Here is a 4,828-nt window from a genome sequence, read left to right on the forward strand (position 1 = left end):
TTGCAGGGCCTGTAAGACATACCTCTTCAAAATAGCCTTCGCTCATACCGAGCTAAGATAGTGTCGCTGTGTATGTTTCTTTTTTCCTACTGAATTAAGATTTATTTAGCACCTTAATGTTAATTTTAATGTAACTGTATATTAATTTTATTGTTTTATATGATTTTATTATATTGTATTGCATTTCTGAGTTGTGAGCCGCCCTGAGCCTGCTTGTGCGGGGAGGGCGGGATACAAATAAAAAGTTGTTGTTGTTGTTGTTGTTGTTGTTATTATTATTATTATTTCCCCTGCTCAAGCTCTTCAGGCACAGCCTACCTCCAGCTCAGCCTTCCAGGGAAAGAACACCCCCTTCCTGGGCTTAGCCTTTATATTCTCTTCCCAGACCCCACCCCTCTCTGTACCTGTTTCCCTCCAAATCCCTTGCTACCCAATTAGAGGGACAGAGGGGATACTGGGAGATGTAGGCTTTCCCCAGTAACTTCTAAGCAGGCTTCCCTGGGACCTGCAGGCCTTGCTAGGCTCAGGATCATGACACCCCCCCCCCCCGACCAAATCATGGGGTCTTGCAATCTAGATCCCCATCGATGCGGTCTACATACCATGGGTACTGCCATCACCCCTTCTTAATTATACCTTATTAAGATACTAAGTGATGGACACAAACATTACAGCGATAAACAGTAAATCAAACCCAGATACAGTAAGAAAAGTTCTAAAAGTAAAAGCTCTACAGAATCTTCTGACCAGTAGCAGCTTGCATTTCTTGCTTGGAAAGTGCTGGTTTCACTTCACAGTGATGTCCATTTATTGTGTGGTACCTCTGCAAAACAATCGTGTTTAACACCTCACAATCATCAACTGTCACAAAAGCAAACCTCCTTTTCTTTCAACTTTGCCTATCCTCCATTTCTTGTATGCTTTTAATCAGACCATACTTTCCAAAATAGTTCCTTAAAGTACATTCTTCCAGGTCTCCAGTTCCCACTACAAATATTTTCTTTCCAGTTAAGTGGGCACCAGATTTCACAGAACCTTCCCTATGAACTGCTTTCTTTAGTCCCACCACCCAGCCATCCGTCTTATGTGGTGCAGTTGCCAGTGCAGCATTTGCCTCCTCCTGGCAAGAATAGGTCACAAAGCCAAAACCACAGGAATGTTTTGTCTGTGGATCTCTCACTACCACATAGTCAATTCGTGTGCCCCAGGTTTCAAAGTGTTCCCTCAAACTATCATTAGTAGTCTGAAAGCTCAGGTCACCAACAAACAGTTTCCTCAGCTGTTCTGGTTCCTTAGAACCTTGTCTCCGTGAAGATCCGTTGTTGCACTTTGCATTTTTCCTCTCCTCCGTACAATCCACTCAAGGAGAGTATTTGGATTCAGTTGCTTTCTTCTGCCATCTAAGTATATGTTCCATCAAATCCTCCCCTATAAACATAGACACAGATGTGCTTTCATGCACAGCAACCTTCCATGTTCCAGTCCAACCCTCATACTGGATAGGTATCCTGACCACTGGAAGGGTAACTCCTTCAACTTCATTGATGCACAGCACCTTCCTTCCTTCCTTCACCTGGGAAGAAATACTTTGGGTCCACAAGAGAACGATGCACAGAAGTCAAAAGGGAAGCAGTGTCTTGCCAGGTTATCACACCATGCCCATCCACAGTCACTTCCTTATGGTGATGTTGAGAAATACACTCAGGGTCTGGTTCAGAAGAAGTGGGTCCAGGGCCCACTGGCATCATATGGAATGCCACAGTAATGGTAGACTTTGGGCACTGACTCTGTATATGCCCCAACTCATTGCAGGAATAACAGCGGAGTACCTTCCGATCTCCTGTTGGCAGCTTCACACCAGCACCTATAGAACTAGGAGGCTGTTGCTGGGGCAATTCTTCCTTCACTGCAGACTGCTCCTTGGCACCAGGGTCCGGAGGGAGCTGTCTGCAGCGGGGGCTATGGGTGGTAGGGTGCTGATGGGCTTTTTCTACAAAAAAGCCCTGTGCTAAACAATGGTGATGTCAGGGGGTGTGGCCTAATATGCAAATAAGATCCTGCAACAACACATAGAAGTGAGAGCAAGTCAGCTTTTTGCATACTAGTGCTAATACTTTAATGTTAAAGACCAGGGCTTTTTTTTGTAGAAAAAGCCCTGGTCTTTAACATTAAAGTATTAGCACTAATATGCAAAAAGTTGACTTGCTCTCACTTCTATGTGTTGTTTCAACATTTACAAGACTGGATCCGTGAGTGGCAGTGCAGTTTAAGGTCTACAGTGCTCTCATTTAAAAATGCCACCTGTGACAATCAGCCTGGAATGGGATGCAGATCACAGGCTTTTCACTCAAAGGATTTTATGTGGCAGGCAGTTCCCCTTTAGAAAAAGTTCTTATCTCCCTACATAAGAATTCCAGGATGTGATATCTCTGTTTTTTTATTATTTTAAAAATTCCTCAGATTAAAGGACATCTATAATCTAAGAGTTTGAATTTTCACAGGGGCTACATAATGAAGAAATACAAAACATAGTAGACGAATGTCAATCTGTGAAGTCATTAGAAACAAGGTAATTTAAGTACCGGCTAGCTACATTTGAATACATTAAGTACCGGCTAGCTACATTTGGAACTACTTCAAAATATTTCTAATCTAATCCCAAAAGAAGATCAAATTAGAATTGATGGAAGAGGGTTCATGATTGGACATGGGTGTCTTTCACATAGATTATTTCCTGATTTCTGTACTTTTGGGAATTGGGATCCCCTCGCCTCCTGCTTCCCCACAGTATCATGGTACATAAATGCACCTCTGGGGATTTCCCCAGGTTTTCTCCAGTCTTTCCCAAACCTACTTTGCTCTGTAGTTTTGGGGAAAATCAAATTAAAGCTGAGATGGCTGCTCTCTGTGTGTGTGAAACTTGGGATTTTCTAGCTCACTTGGCAGCCATTTTCCTTGACAATGTCCCCATGGCAGCCATTTCTTCCCATTGCCACTGGGATGAAATAAAGTAGCACGGGGAATTTCTGGAAACTATGTGTGTGTGTGTTTTAACAGAAAGCAGTGTGGTGCTGTAGCTGGCGTTACATTTTCCCCCACCTCAAATATCCCAGCCCACAACCCTCCACTGGTTGCCAGGCACTGGTTGGTAGCTCTACAACAGGGAGCTTTGATTTTTTTTTTAAAAAAAATGGCACTATAATATTGTTATATCTATAACAACAGGTGCCACAGGTTCCCAGCTTCCATTTTTTAAAAGTAAATGTCTAGCCCCTTGCCCTGAGGAGATACAAGGGAAAAGGCATATCTTCATAAGCAAAGGGGCTGGAATCTTACTTTTTAGAAGACTACTGGGCTATTTACACTCCCTTCAGAAAATGCCTGACAGATTCAGAAAGCAGATTTCTCTGTGCTATTGCAGTTTTTAAGGCACAGGCTGAAGCCATTTGATCATTCTATTTTTTAGAATCCCTTATTTGAAATGATTAGTTTTTAAAAATTAGAGGTGCTGGGGTTCAAACCTTCCTTGAAGTTGAATCCATAGGCATTATCACTAATAGCAGCCCATACTGCTGCTCAGGTATGTTGTGGTTGGAAAATAATTTTGTATATGCTTACACGTAACCCTGTTCCTATTACTTTCTAGGTTTCAGGGCTAAATTTTGGCTTTGACTTGGTCCCGGAGAGAGGCCCAAACAGGGCACTTTGCTGACTACCTGCCACCTATGCGATGTGTTTCTTTGAGACAGTTGCTCAAGTCTATTGCATGTCACAATGAAAGCACTCTGGCTTTGCTATGTATATCATGCGTTCAGTCATCCCCTCTGCTGTATTCTGTTGTATGCCTCTTTTCTACAGCTTCTCCCTTATGGCTGTCATTTGTTTTCCAGAATTGAAAGTTTTCATGCAAATTCTGCAAATGCCACAAACACTTTCTGAAACCTGTTCTGAAAGATGAAGTGCAGTTTGGCAGAGGCAGTTCCAAATGTCTGTTTTTTAAAAGCAATTACGGTAACTTACAACTGCACTGCCTTCCAAAATTGAAAAAAAAAGAGATGGGATTAGTTCTTTTCTGTGTCTCTTTCATACACATAGATCTGAGTTTTCTCAGGAACTTTTAATTGTTGGAAAACTCTGCTTTTCATCAATGAACAATTCTTTTCTGATGGGAAGTGGCTATGCAAAAAAAGCAAAAAAAAAAAAAAAAAAGACAACGGGTGGAAGGAACCCACCTCTACTACAGAATACAGATTTACAGATTTAAACTGTAACATCTCTGCATTCTTGAGTTCAAGTGCCAGACAAGGATGCAAGCTTCAGTGACATCAGTGGGACTTTCTACCAACTTTCTGTACTATAGAACGGGGTAGAATGGAGTGGATGTAATATTTGTGAGGACAATGGGCCTCAGTCAAAATGGCTCTTTCTAGTCCAATCAGCTAAGCCGTAACTACAATATAGCTGTGCTTGTGAGTCTTTGGAACTACCACTATTCATTCATGAATGTTTCGTGCTTTTTGTTTGCTGCATTCTTCTCTTTAAGATCTGAGTGGCAGGAATTGAAAATGGATTTTGTTGAAGTGTCTGAAGCTCTCAGATTATCCCTTTGAGGAAGCTGCCGCTAGAGATTCTCAAATGTGTTCATTCATGATAGCTCTTCAGCTGCCACCTGCTCTACACAGTTTATTATGCCCCTTCATGTCCCCCACAACCAATTTTGGCATGTTGAATAAGCAATTTGGCTGGGGTGCCAATAGGTATGTTGCGTGATTCCCCACTCTGAGGATACTTATTGACTGGCAGAAAATAAGTCATGACAACTGTACCA

General features: G+C 42.1%; 1 pseudogene; it reads right to left on the reverse strand.

The window, feature by feature from the left end:
- Positions 1–529: 529 nt before the first annotated feature.
- Positions 530–2,990, reverse strand: LOC132572005 (heterogeneous nuclear ribonucleoprotein A3-like; annotated as a pseudogene).
- Positions 2,991–4,828: the final 1,838 nt, after the last annotated feature.

Source organism: Heteronotia binoei, chromosome 5 (assembly GCF_032191835.1).
Source record: "Heteronotia binoei isolate CCM8104 ecotype False Entrance Well chromosome 5, APGP_CSIRO_Hbin_v1, whole genome shotgun sequence".
Lineage (NCBI taxonomy): Eukaryota > Metazoa > Chordata > Lepidosauria > Squamata > Gekkonidae > Heteronotia > Heteronotia binoei.